Source organism: Phascolarctos cinereus, unplaced genomic scaffold (genome assembly GCF_003287225.1).
Source record: "Phascolarctos cinereus isolate Bilbo 61053 unplaced genomic scaffold, phaCin_HiC Scaffold_2;HRSCAF=192, whole genome shotgun sequence".
Taxonomy (NCBI): domain Eukaryota; kingdom Metazoa; phylum Chordata; class Mammalia; order Diprotodontia; family Phascolarctidae; genus Phascolarctos; species Phascolarctos cinereus.
The window spans coordinates 150,484,476-150,499,005 of NW_027555625.1; the positions used below are offsets into that span (position 1 = coordinate 150,484,476).

At 40.6% G+C, this 14,530-nt stretch overlaps 1 protein-coding gene across 7 annotated transcripts in view; it reads left to right on the forward strand.

Annotated features, from left to right (window-relative positions):
* Positions 1–14,530, forward strand: part of NINL (ninein like) — a 182,964-nt gene that overhangs the window by 43,131 nt on the left and 125,303 nt on the right. The gene's annotated exons all lie outside the window — the stretch shown is intronic.

Consider the following 14,530-nt stretch of genomic DNA (forward strand, 5'->3'; position numbering starts at 1 on the left):
AAAGATTGTCCTGAGTCACCCTTGTTGTTTAATGGTGTCTGATTCTTTGTGTCCCCGTTTTTGGGGTTTTCTTGGCAAAGATCCTGGAGTAGTTTGCCATTTCCGTCTCCAGCTCATTTTACAGGTGAGCAGACTGAGGTAGACAGGATCAAGTGACTTGCCCAGGGTCACACAGCTAGTAAGGCCAGGTTTGAACTCAGGAAGAGGAGTCTTTCTGATGTGAAGCTTAGCACTGTATCTGCTACACCACCTAGCTGCCCCAGACACCTATTTGCCCAGTGCTTAGAGCTATAAGCTATCTGCAAGTCTCCCATGAACTGGTATAAGTGGAAACTGTTTGTCTTTCATTCTGTTGTGTATTCTTGGCACTTTCCAGGAATGCCTTCCGTCTTCAACTCTCCCTATCCAAATTCTACTCCCTCAAACCCTCTAAGAGCTACTTGTACTTCTTCTGCGAAGCCTTCCCACCAAGAACACTCCAGCCAACACTGATCCCATTTCCTGATCTCTTAGAGCTAGCTAACATTTACATAGCATTTTAAGGTTTGCAAAATGTTTTTACATTTTTTTTAAAATTTTAACATTTTTAAATATTGCTGCCTGTATTTCTATCTTTTTTTTTTTTTTTGCTAGGCAGTGGGGTTAAGTGACTTGCTCATGGTCACACAGCTAGTAAGTGTTCTGTGTATGAGGCTGGATTTAAACTCAGGTCCTCCTGAATCCAGGGCCAGTGCTCTATCCACTGCGCCACCTAGCCGCCCCATGTTTTTGCCTGTGTTATCTCACTTGATCCTCACAACAACTCTGTGAAGTAGGTGCTGTTATTATCCCCATTTTACAGATGAGGAAAATGAGGCTGAGAGAGGTTGTATGGCCCAGGAGTCACACAGATGCTAAGTGTCTGAGGCAGAATTTGAAGTCGGGTTTAGCACTCTATCCACTGAGCCAACTGGCCACCTGAAAGAGAGCACTTAACTCCCTGCCACATACGTTCTGGCTGCTTTGGCTTTGGGCAGGTAGGTGGCACAGTAGATAGACTGTGAGACCTGGAGTCAAGAAGACTCACCGTCCTGAGTTCAAATCTGGCTCAGAAACTTACTAGCTGCGTGACCCTGGGCAAGTCACTTAACTGTTGTTGCCTCAGTTTCCTCATCTATAAAGCAAGGTGGAGAAGGAAAGGGCAAATCACTCCAGTATCTTTGCCAAGAAAACCCCAAATGGGGTCACACAGAGTCAGAAAAGCCTGAACATACACATACTCTTCAATTTTAGAGTATTATTATATACGAACTTATGTGATTTTAGTCCTTGACACAAGAGGCCATGTCATATGTTTTTCTGTTTTTCATGATATCTATCTGTGGTCAGATAGATGCTCAGAAAATATTAGGGTTACTTGATTGATTGAGTTTATTTGAAGAACATTGCTGCCTTCTTATATATACTACAGTGACTTTCTTTTAAACTAACCCCTTTGGGGGCAGCTAGGTGGTGCAGTGGATAGTGTACCAGCCCTGAAGTCAGGAGGACCTGAGTTCAAATCCGGCCTCAGACCAAGCACTTGACACTAGCTGTGTGACCCTGGGCAAGTCACTTTACCCCAATTGCCTAAAAAAAAAAAAACAAACAAAAACCAAATAAATTAACCCCTTTGTTGCACCCTTCCTCATAACACAGAAGAACATTTACAGAAACCCAATGTTTTCCAGCAAGCTGGTCTGATGGGATTTAGTATATTCCATATCCCCAGTCCCCAAACTCTGTACAGAAAGCGGGGACATATACTTAATCATGACTGATTGAATTTAAATGAATTGTTATTTGAAAGATTGTTATGTAGAAGGATCTGACATTTTGTTCTTGGCCCCAAAGAGCAATGACTATGGTAATAAGAAAATTTAGGCCTGGTATAAAGAAAAACACCTCTCCAAATAGAGTTATCCAAAAGTGTGGTGGGCTGCCTTGGGAGGCAGTGGGTTCCCCCTCATGAGAGGTCTTCAGGTTAAGGATGGATGAACATCTTACAGGGATATTGGAGGAAGGAATTCTCTTGTCAGGTACAAGTTGTTCTCTGTAGCTCTGGAAGACCCTTCCAACCCTGATTCTGCTGTCACCTTTCTATCCACTCTTGAAGGAACTGGCATAGTGAGTCATTCTTTTTATTTTATTTCACTTTAAAATTTTATTTTCTCTCTTTTCCCTCTTTCTTTGCCCTTTTACTATGATGGTTATTTTAAAGTTGGGTTGTAGAGGGTGGTTTGGAAGTTCAGAAAGTGGGTAGGAGGAAATAAGTTTTTTTTTAATTGTCCTGCATGTGTGTGTGTGTGTGTATAGGTACCAGTGATCTGAGAGCCTATCCTCATGGGGGAACAAAGATAAAATAGTCTCTTTGAGTCTTAGAAGAAAAAGAAGATAGGGCCAAATGGAGAGGAGAGAAAGGAGGATTTCTGAATTGCCAGTTTCTTTCTCAGTTACAATGTGGAAGGCAGCAGTTTAACTGATGCTGGTTGTTTCGTATTGTCACTTGGCTTTGTCAGTGATCCTTACTACACACTAGGTACATGTAACTTGGAGAAGCAGAGAAGCAAATTGTTGGATGTGGTTGCTGAATAGCCTGGGTGTGAATTGTGTGCTGAATAAGTTTGGGCTGTTGATAGCTGGGGCCATGGGTTGCTATACAGGCTCAAAGCGTGCATCTTCCTGATGTAAGCTGATTAGGTATCCTCTAACCTGTACCTCTAAAAGCTTATTCTGGGGGGATCCCACTCCTGTATGTATTCTCCTGGTTTTTTTTGAGACCTTTCACTTATTGTCAGTACAAAACCTGGAGAATTCACCGAACTGGGATAATCCTGACTAGATCTGGACTGGCTCTTCCAAGGCAGAGCTAGCCTGGAGTGGGTCCCATAGGCTTGGATCTAAACTCCCAGGACAGTCCTAGGACTTATTGTAGATCCAAAACTAGCCCAAAATTTATATACCTGAGTTAATTTTACCCTTGATTTCTTTATTTTTATTTTTTTCCTCTATTTATTACTAAATAATTTAAATAGATTGCTTTCCCTTCAACAGATTAACAGATCCATTCATGGCAACTGAAATAAATCTTAACTCTTGGAAAATGTACAACAGTGAATGTTGGGTTCTTCTGTAGAGCTCTGTAAGCTCACAAAGAAACTGGCCAGTTCCTTTCTCTTTCTGATCTTTTCTTGCATAAGGATGTAGAAAGAGCACAGGTCCAGAAGTCAAGTGACCTAGATTTCTCGTTCTGGCATTGTCACTAATCCCAGTTGTGTGACTGAGCAAATTACTTCTTTCTCTGCCTCAATTTATTCATCTATAGAATTAAGGAGTTGAATTTCTTTTTCAGCTCTTTGAAATTAAAGGACCTTCTGATTTTATGTCTACTAATTCAGTAGTGTACAATTCAAAGCACCTATTGTCCAGCAACCCTAACCCCAGGTAGTTCTATTGAAGGTGGAAACCACTGATCAAAAAGGACTGAGGAAATCAGATAAAGACTAAATGACAATACAGCTTCTCACTACTACAGAAGAAAAACCAAAACAATTCCAGTAGCATTTACTAAGTGCCTAGTATGCATAGAGTATGGAGGCCAAGTGCATATCCTAATAATGGTTAATTTTCATACTGTATGTGAAGGGCAGTCAGCCTACATGAGCCATGCAGTTAGACCAGGCCATTGTCAAGTTGTGATATTTAGGAAGTGGTATAAAAAAAAGGTTTTCTAATTCTAGGCTCCTTCTGTGGACTCACCCAACTAGTTATACTTTGGGGAAACATGAAACAGTGCCTGTTTGCGTTGAAGTGCTAGCATTTATATTTCCAAACTATCCTCAAGGACTTGGCAGCCAGCTAAAGTAAGAGAGGGCTCTGGAGGCCCAAGGTTGTAATTTTTTAATCATTCCAGAGCTCAGAAAGCCCTCCCACAGGACCATGACTGTGTTGCCTTTTACAAAACCTTGAAAGATCCTTCATTTGCAGTGTGGTATTGAAGCAGGGTGAGAGGGAGTCCACAAATAAACTCAGATATGTGGAATTGTGTGAAACTGATACTTGATTGAGACATAGGTTAAAATACATGTCGATATTGTGGAATCACAATTTTGGTGGGCTATAGTTAGGAGCAGAAAATAGAAGCTAAGAAAGCAAGCACCATCTTCATCTGTATTGAGAGGCATGATGTCCAGGACTAGGGAGGTAATGGTGGCACTGTGTTGTACCCCTCGAGATCACATCTGGAGTGTCGTGTTCCATTCTGAGTGCTGCATCTATAGATTAGAAAGCAACCAGAAGAGGGCAATCAGAATGCTGGGGTGCCTCAAGATAATTCTATTTGCCTTTCATTTCTCTCCAGACTGTTCTGTTGACTCATCTCCACAAGGACTTTCTCTAACATGCCATAGAAAGCTCTTTACTCTGGGTGCTCACTCCATTCCTGGACTCTCTGTCATGTTGGAAGTACCCTTCTTTCCTATTGCCTTTCCCTGTGATTGGGTAGCTCCTTCTGATGGGGTGCTTGGGTGCTTGTCCTTATACTTGGACCCCAATTTCTCCCTAGTCTCAGAAACACTGTCTCTAACAACCACTCCCCAGCCCAAAGTACACTGTGCCTAGCAGTTATTCATGCATGGGCCCCAGCATGACCCTTATCTCTCTCCCTGGTGCAGCTACACAAATCTGGGTGAGAGAGTGCTGGGCTGCTCAGGCTCCAGCCCTCAGATCATGTCTCTAGAAACCTCCCAATTCCTTAGTAAGTTCCTGTCTTGTGAGAAAGCTTTCCCTTGTTGCAGAGCATTCTCTCATAGAGACAGAGGGAGAGAGGTGCCTTGCCCAGCCCAAGGAGTTCTGTCCTTGGCCAGCCCAAGGACTCTTCCTCCTTCTAGACTTCAGAGATGCACACCTCTGTCATCTCCCTGCCTGTCCAGTATACTCCCTGTACTTTCCCATCCATAGCCCCCAAAGATATCTGCGCCTTTGGATTACCTCATCAGTGTCCCTGGCATTTCTTTCCCATGCCCTTTTCCATATAAACCCTAGCTCCATCCTTAGTCTTTTGCAGATTCCTTAAGAATCCTTGCCTGCTCAAAAGTATAACAATAAATCTTTGCCACCTTGACTTGAGGAATGCTTGAGTCTGTGAATTCATTCCAGACGACCCAGCCTGTACTCTGGTCTTTGAGGGGTCTCAGTCTCTCAGACTGCAACACTTCCGGAATGTTCATTTTTAGGGAAGAGGCCCAAGACAACCACGTCCTCTTCCAGTTCCTCTCTTGGTTGTACTACTGACTCTCCTCAGGACTTTACTATACCCTTACTCCCTTCTCAGCTCCTTTTTATGTGTCATCTTCCCCCATTAGAATGTAAGCTTCCTGAGGGCAAGGACTGTCTTTTTTTGCTTTAATCAATCAGTAAACATTTCTTAAGTGCCTCCTGTGCCGGGTACTTTGCTAAGTTCTGGGGATAAAAAAAAAGATGCAAAAAGGCAGTTCCTACCCTTAAGAAGCTTACATCTAGTGGGAGAGACAACATGCAAATGAACACACACGCGCACACATACACAGAGAGAAAGAGAGAGTGTGCTATATATAGGATAAATAGGAAATAACAGAGGGAGGCAGTAGAATTTAGAGAGGGATATTATGAGCCCTTGGCACAGTGTTCAGTAAAGGGTGGTTACCTTGACTTATGATGGCTGAAGAAAAACTTAGCTTGTTTAGCCTGGAGAAGAAGAGACTCGAGAGGTTGGGAGCATGATAGCCAAGTCATAGAAGGTCTGTTAAGGAGAAGAGGGCTAAGACTTGCTTTGTTTGGTTGCTAGGGTAGAACTAGGAATAATGATGGGTTAAAGTTGCACAGAGGCACATGTAGGGTTGGCAGAATGAAAAGCTTCCTCGTCCTCAGAGGTGCTTCAAAGAAGTAGAATGGGCTGCATCAAGAGACAGTGGGTTCTGCTTTCTGTTCTTGATACCATCAAAGAAGGGTCACCCAAGTGTCTGCCTGACCACTCTGGCCATGTTGAAGTCAGAGTCCTCAGGAGCCCGAGCAGCTGCAAAAACTGTTCATTGGAAGCTTGAACTTCAAGATGACAGATGAGAGTCTAAGAGCCATCTTGAGCCACAGAGCATGCTCAGAGAACATGTGATAGTAGGAGCGATCCAAGTACTGAGTGTTCCAGGGGTGTTGGTTTTGTTATCTGTGCCACAGAGGTAAAGGAAGATGTCTATCCTGCCCTACAGGAAAATAGAAGGGTAGGGGATCAGAGAAGGAGGGGTAATAAAAGGGAGGGCAGATTGGTAGAAGGAGTATTCAGAATATGCATGTTGTGTTGGGGTGAGGGGAGGGGAGAGATGTAGAGAAAATTTGGAGCTCAAAATCCTGTGGAAGTGAATGTTGAAAACTAAAAATAAATAAACTAATATTTTTAAAAAAGGAAAAGAAAGATGTATACATGAATGCAAGACCTCACAAAGTTGATTGCAGAGCTGCTGAGCCAAAGAGAGCTGTTTCTAGAAAGGATTCTCAAAACCAGGTGCCCACTTAAACAGTGAAAGAGATTTTTGTGGGTAATATTAAGGAAGGCGCTAAGGAGAACCACTTAAAAGACTACTTTGAACAGTATGAAAAGATGGAAGGGATTGAAATAATGACTGGCCAAGGCCATGGCCAGAACAGGAGCTTTGCTTTTTTTGATGACCGTGACTGTGGATAAGTCATTCAGAAATACCACACTGTGAATGGCCACAACTTTGAAGTAAAAAAAAGCCTTGTCTAAGGAAGGAAATGTTCAGTGTTTCATCTAGTTGAAGATGTTGAAGCGGTTCTGGGAACTTTGGTGGTGGCTGTGGAGATGGCTTTGATGGAAATGATAACTTTGGTTATAATGAAAACTCTGATGGTTGTGCTGATTTTGGCAACAGTGATAGTGGTGGAAGTGGGGATGATTGCAATGGATTTGGCGATGATGGAATCAACTTTGGAGGTGGTGGAAGCTACAATGATTTTGGCGACTACAACAATCTCTTCACACTTGAGTCTCAGGAAGGGAGGAGACTTTGGAGGCAGGATCTCTGACTCTTATGCTGACTCTTATGTGTATGTGCTAAACCACATACACAAGATGGCTGATGGTTCCAATAGTACTAGTAATTATAGCAGTGGTAGAAAATTAGGAAACAAAGCTTAGCAAGAGAGAAGAACCAGAGAAGCAATAATGAAGCTATTGGCTACAGCAGATTTATGAGCTCAAACACAATGGTGGCAGGGCCTGTTGTTCATCCTTTTTCAAAAAGGACCAATGACAGCATGGGTGCTGTCTTGACTGGTGAGTAAATTGGATTTAAGTGAGGCAGAAGATTATCAGCCTCACTCTCTTCCAGGGTCATCTAAGTTCAGCGGCAGGACAAAAGTCAAGGTGGCTGAGCCTATCTGCTACAAGAAGACATGTTACTTTTTGTGTAAAAACTTCAAGACTGTATTTGTGAGTAAATTGTATAGCAGGTTATTTTAGTTTCTTTTCTTTTTTCTATTTAATATTTGATTTTTCCCAATTACATGTAAAAATAATTTTAACATTCTTTTCTGAAATTTTGAGTTCCAAATTCTGTCCTTCCCCTTTCCTCACCTCATTTAGAAGGCAAGGAATTTTTCATAGGTTGTACATGTGTAGTCATGCAGAACACATTTCTATGTAAGTCATGTTGTAAAAGAAAAGAAAAAAAACTGAGAAAAATAAAGTAAAGAAAAAAGTATCCTTCGTCTGCATTCAGGCTCCACAAGTTCTTTCTCTGGAGATGGACAGCACCTTTTCACCATCAGTCCTTCAGAATTGTCTTGGACCATTGTATTGCTGAGAATAGCTAAGTTATTCATAGTTGATCATCATACAATATTGGTGTTACTGTGTACAGGGTTCTTCTGGTTCTGCTCTTTTCGCTTTGCATCAGTTCACACAAGTCTTTCCAGGTTTTTCTGAGAGCATTTTGCTCATCATTTCTTATAATGCAATAGCATTGATCACAATCATATACAACAACTTGTTCGGGCATTCACCAGTTGATGGAAATCCTCTCAATTTCCATAGCTTCTTTTCTGTGGAAAGCATTTAGCATTAAAAAAAAAATTCCTACACAGTTAACAGCCACGTTGTGCAATGACTAACTTTGATAGACAGCCTTTCTCAGCAGTACAAGGATCTAAGACATCTAAGACATGATGGAAAATGCTATCCACATCCAAAGAAAGAACTATGGAGTTTGAATGCAGATCAAAGCATACTATTTGTTCTTTTTTTTTCTGTTTTGTTTTGTTTCCTCTTTCTTATGGTTTCTTCTATTGGTTCTAATTCTTCCTTGCAACATGACTAATGTGAAAATATGTTTAATAGGAATGTATATGTATAGCCTATATCAGATTGCCCGCCATCTTGGGGAGGGAGGAAGAGAAAAATTTAAAACTCAAAAGCTTATGGAAATGGTTGTTGCTAAATCAAAATAAATTAATTTATTTAAAAATTTTTAAAAATATTTTTTAATGTAGATTTTTTGGTATCCATGCTCTTGGTTTTTAATTGTAATAATAATCTGATCATGACACTGAATAAATATGTCTTTTTTAGAGAGAGAGAGACGATAGGGTTCCTCCTTATTGGAAGGTTTCTAACAAAAGCTGGATGACTACTGAGGTGTGTTGTATAATGAGAATTTTTGGGTAGGCATGGGTTGGATTAGATCCGGTCTGAAGTCCCTTAAACTCTGAAATACTCTCATTCTGTTAAGATTTTCTTTGGGAAGACCTGGAGAAGGGTGTGAGGGGAGAGAGTTCCTTTATGTGGTAAAAAAGAAAAATATAAAACTTTTCTTCTTTATGAAGAATTTCATAAAGTTGGATGGGAACTCAGTGGCCAGTTGGTCCAGCCCACAGTAGGATGGCCACTGCTAACATACTTAATAAGTGGTTGTCCAGCCTGTTTGAAGTGAAGACTTCTGATGGTGTGAACTCACTACCATCCCTTTGCACTCTTAGATAGATGTAATTGTTAATTTTTCCTCTACATCAAAACTAAGACCAAACAGAATACATCTAATCCCTACTTCTCATGACAGGTACTTAAAGAAAGTTATCCTGTGCTGCTCCCTCCCCAACCCCTCCCTCAAACCCCCAGTCTTCTGTTCTCCAGGTTATATGCCTCCATTTCCTTTGTTATTGTTTGTTTTGCTAGGCAATCAGGTTAAGTGACTTGTCCAGGGTCACACAGCTAGTAAGTGTGAAATATCTGAGGCCAGATTTGAACTCAGGTCCTCCTGACTCCAGGGCTGGTGCTCTATCCACTGCACCACCTAGCTACCCCTCCATTTCCTTTAATCCATGCTCTGTTGCCAAAATAATCTTAGAGCATTAAGATCATGTCACTTCTGTCGTTCCCCTGTTCAGAAAGCTTCAATGTTTTCCTGTTGCCACTCAGATAAAGTAGATTCCTTTGTTTAGCCGTTACAGCATTGTACAATCTGGTTCCAGCCTACTTTTCTAAATTTTTTTTTCATGTTAGCTCCCCAAACACACTCTGGTCTAAGCAAATGACCTTCTTGTTCTTCTTCATATATGACATCTGTGTCCTACCTCTGTGTCTTTGCCCAGGCTGTTTCCCTGTGCCAGTAATGGGCTACTATCTCCCCTCTGCTTCTTAGAACCCCCAGCTCCCTTCGGTGTAGAAGCTACTGCCTGTACAAATGATTCTCCTGGTGCCCCAGTTGTTAGTGATCTCCTTCATCCAATTTACTTTGTGTCTACATCACCACCATCAAGAATTTGCCTCCTTGAAGGTAGGGACTATTTCTCTCTCTCTCTCTCTCTCTCTCTCTCTCTCTCTCTCTCTCTCTCTCTCTCTTCATTCTAAGTGTAGGCATTTAGTGTTTTTTTAATTATTGCCTTGTGATAATTTTTAAACTCAGGACTAGGAAGGGACCTTATAGACTCTCTAGTCCCATTGCTCCCATTTTACAGATACCCAGAGAAAGGAAGTAGCTTGCTCATGGGCACACAATTAATTATTAGCAGATCTGAGTCCAGAACATAGGCTCCTAACGCATAATTTAGTGCATTTTCTATTATACCAACACATACATGTAGTATTCATATATAACATAATAATTATATGTATATATATGACATATATAGTCATACATTATTTTGTATATGGAATTACAAATATGATATACTATGCAAATATTATGTGTTATATAATTCCATTAGCAGATAGAATTTTGTTTGTAAATGTGTTGCATGTATTATAAATATATATGTACTCTACTGTACTGTAAATATTGTATTGTTTTATTATGATTGTATATTAATATAAATGATGTCTATCTACATGTACATTCATATATACATGCATATATAAATATATACACATACATATATGCATACATCTGAAAAAGCACTAAACTATGTGTTTAAGAGCTTGTATTCTGGTCCCATATGTGTTAGTAATTAATTGTGTACCCATGAGCAAACTACTTCCCTCTCTGAGTATGTATAAAATGAGAGCATTGTGACTAGAGAATCTCTAAGGTCCCCTTCCAGTGGAATCATTACTATTCAAATGTGTCTATGTGTGGGGGTGGTGTATTGACTACTCTGTTCAGACTACATGTGAAGGGTTTGGGGATCACATTTTAGGAAGGACATCCAGAATCTGGAGAGTATTCAGAGAAGGGAAAGCAGAATGGAGTCAGTGCCTTATGGGGTCCATTGAAGGAGGTTGGCACATTTAATATGGAGAAGTGAAGGCTCACAGGGACACAGTGGCTGTCTTCAAGTGTCTGAAAGCCCCTCATGCAGATCATGTTAGATGTGGTATGCTTGGCCTCAGAGGACATTTGGAGCAGTGGGCAGAAGTTGCAGACTGCAAATTTAGGTTTGATGTTAAGGAAGAACTTTCTAACAATAAGAACTATCTGAAAATGGAATGGGCTGCCTCGGTGAGCGAATGAGTTCCCCTTCAGTGGAGGTCTTTAGGCTGAGACTGGATGACCACTTGTCAGATATGTTGTCACGGTGATTCTTTTGGGGTATTGATTGTACTAATTGGCTGCTGAGGTCCCTTCCAACTTCTGAAATTCTGTGCTTCTATCAACAGACACCTTATACCACCAAGTTATAGAGTCCGGCTTAATAGATGACTAGTTCCTCTTCTCCATTCCATCTTTCTTCTTTTTCTAGGTCAGCCAAACTACTTCTTTTAGCTCCTCTGATCCATAAGGAAACAGAGAAATTTCAATATGGCAATCTGCCCATAGTTCCCAGCATTCTGATTGAAACTCTTTTTATAAAAATCCTTTACCCTCCTAACAGTATCCCATGCTGACTATTCTTGGTTGGTGTTCTTGGTTCCCAGGCTAAGAAGTGTCCCTTCTAACTTTATGGCCTGGGGAATATCCCCAAACTACTTTTGCTAGAAGTGGTTCTGACTTCATTTTAGGTTTCTTTCTTGTCTTATCCATCGTTGAGAGTATTGGTTTTATCAATGCACTCCTCTTTATCAGAAATGGAATCATAAGATTTAAAGTAGGAAGGGGCCATAAGATCAGAGTCCAGCTCCCACCCCCATATTACAGATGAGGACATTGAGGCCTGGAAAAGTTAAGCAACATGTCAGTGTCACAAATAGGAAGCAGCAAAGCCAGGATTTGTACCTTGGCCTTCTGACTCCAAATCCAATATTGTCTCCATTCTACCATGCTACTATTTGGTTTTTTGTTTTTCTTTTAGTTCACACTCTTTCCCCTCCCAGCATTATTATCTTTAACAATTCTCCTCATCCCTTTCCTCCAGCTACTGGAAGTATCACTTGTTTGTCCCATTATTCTATCTCACATTAGTTTGTGATTCATTTAAAATTAATATTTGCAAGTACCCTAATTTCCTCTTAATATACGCAAGATAACACTTCTTTTATGCCTATTATTGTTTTGAGTGATGTGGGAGGGAGAACTTGTACAAATGTCAGCTAGAGTTTGTTATTTTTTCTTTCTTTTATAGGTGTTCGGTTTTTAAAAATTATTTTCTGTTTCCACGTTCTTGATGCTGTTGAATGTTAGGTTGTCAATGAAGGCTTGGTGGTCAAAGTTATCTTTGCATCCCCCCAAGCATATTGTAATGCCTGGCACACAGAAGGCAATTAAATAAATGCATGATTAATTGATTGAAAATAAGGGAGGCAGGCTTTGTGGCCTCATGGATGTTTGTCCTAGTTAATTTCTTTGTTCTGGTTTTTTAACTTTTAAAATTGGTTGATCTTTTGTTTTACATCACTTGCTAGTGCACCATGTCTGCAAAGGAGTGGAATTATATTCTCAGATCTCTTCTTTGGAGCCACACTTGGTCATTATAATTTCTTAGCATTTAACTTTAATTGTTTTGTTGTTGTTTCTTTTATGTAGTTATGAACACATTCTAGAATATTTTTGTCTGGATTTTTTTTTGTTCTAGTCGTTTCCTGGTACTATACTTAGCCACGTGTGTGTAGTATTACATGTAGTTTTATGTATATTGTGTTCCTGGTTTTGTTTACTTCCCTTTGTATCAATTCACTGGTATCTTTCCATGTTTCTCTCCATTTCATTCATTCACAGCTTAGCCATTTCTCAGTTGATGGACATGTGCTTTATTTTCATTCTTTGCTAGTACAAAAAAATGCTGCTATAAATGCATTGTTGTATGTGAAATTTTTTTTAAAAAATCGTTGACTTTTCTTGAGGTAGGTGTGTAGCACAACATCTCTGCTTGAAAGAGTATGGAAATTTTGCTCACTTTGAGACTATTTCAAAACTCAAGCATCATGTTAATGTTATGCCCTGCTTTCTAATAATTGGGCAGACTTTTTCTGCCCAGATTTTAGGCCAACCCCATGCAGGACTTTTGTTTGGAATAGTGCTCATTTCTTACCTCCATTCTGCCTCAGGTGTGTTTAGCCACATCTGTGTATACTGGAAGTATTGTTGAGTCATTCATTTTCAGTTGTGTCTGACTCTTTGTGACCTCATTTGGGATTTTCTTGGCAAAAATACTGAATTGGTTTGTAATTTCCATCTCCAGCTCATTTGACAATTGAGGAAACTGAGGCAAACAAGGTTAAGTGATGTGCCCAGGGTCACGCAGTTAGTGAATGTCTGAGCCAGATTTGAACTTGGGAAGATGAGTCTTCCTGACTTCAGACACCTCTCTGCTCATCCTGGAAGTAGCACAGTGCTAACATCATTTTCAGGTAGGAAAGATAACCACATGTTATATGCATATCCGCAGGTTTTACATTGAGAAGCCAAATAAGAATTTCAAGTTTGTCCAGTCACTGCAATATCATACCTGAACTACTAAAATATCACGACTGAAATTCTAACTCAGAACTGGACTCGCTAAAAAAAAAAAGAACTTTTTTTCCCCCCACTGTTCTCTTTCTGAGCAGGAACAGACTCTACCATTCCACTGGAATAAGGGCAGTGACGATTTCATTTCCGTGCTTGCTTCCCCACTGTTTGTCATCGCATGTAGTGGGCACTGAATAAATATTTGTTAAGTGGAATGGAATTCATTCATTTGTTCAACAAATACTTATTAGGTGCTAGACAAAAATGACACAGTTTCTGCCCTCAAGGAACTTACCTTCACCTGGGAGTAAGGATGCCACACATTTGTGGTTACATTTAATATAAGAGAGTGATTGGAGTGAGGAAAAGATCCAGATAAAACGTCCTCGGAAAATTTGAGGAGGAAGAAAAGATGTTCAGCCTCAGGGGAATCAGAGAAATTTACACAGAGGGGGTGGCACCTGACCTGAGCCTTGTAGGAAGGTAGGAATGAAGGAAGTCAAGTCAGATCAACAAGCATTTATTAAGAACCTGCTGCAGTTTGCCAGGTACTGTGCTAGGTGCTGGGAATACAGATACAAGCAAAAAAGAAAGGTGGTCCCTGTCCTCAAGAAGCTTACATTCTAACAGGGGAAGGTGACACATAACAAGAACTGAGAAGTGGATAGAGTTTGTTGTAGGGGGGAGTAGAAGGGGGAGGTGTCATGGTGGAAAAAATAAAGTGCAAAGAGTCAAACGTGGAGTACAGAGAGCAATGAAGGAATGGATGTGGCTGGCCTGGTACTTTCCTTAAAATGGAGGTTTCAGGAGGATGTGACCAATCAGGAAGGGTCCACAATGGTGAAGTTCATCTTCCAGATTGAGAAAGCTGCTGGAGCATAGTTATTTTCCAGGGTGAGAAGGATGAATAACAGTCATGATAGACATGGAAGACATTCTGGTGGAAGACAGCTGTTGTCAGTGTAGAAAAGAGAGATGGTATATGAGATTGAGAGGAGAGCTAGCATGCCAAATTGTCTGAAGCACAGAGTACTTGAAGAATAGAAACAGGGAATGAAGATGGTTGGGACCAGATTGCAGAGGACCTTACATGCCAGGCCAAAGAGTTTTATTTTATCCTAGAATCATTAGGGACCCAGTGA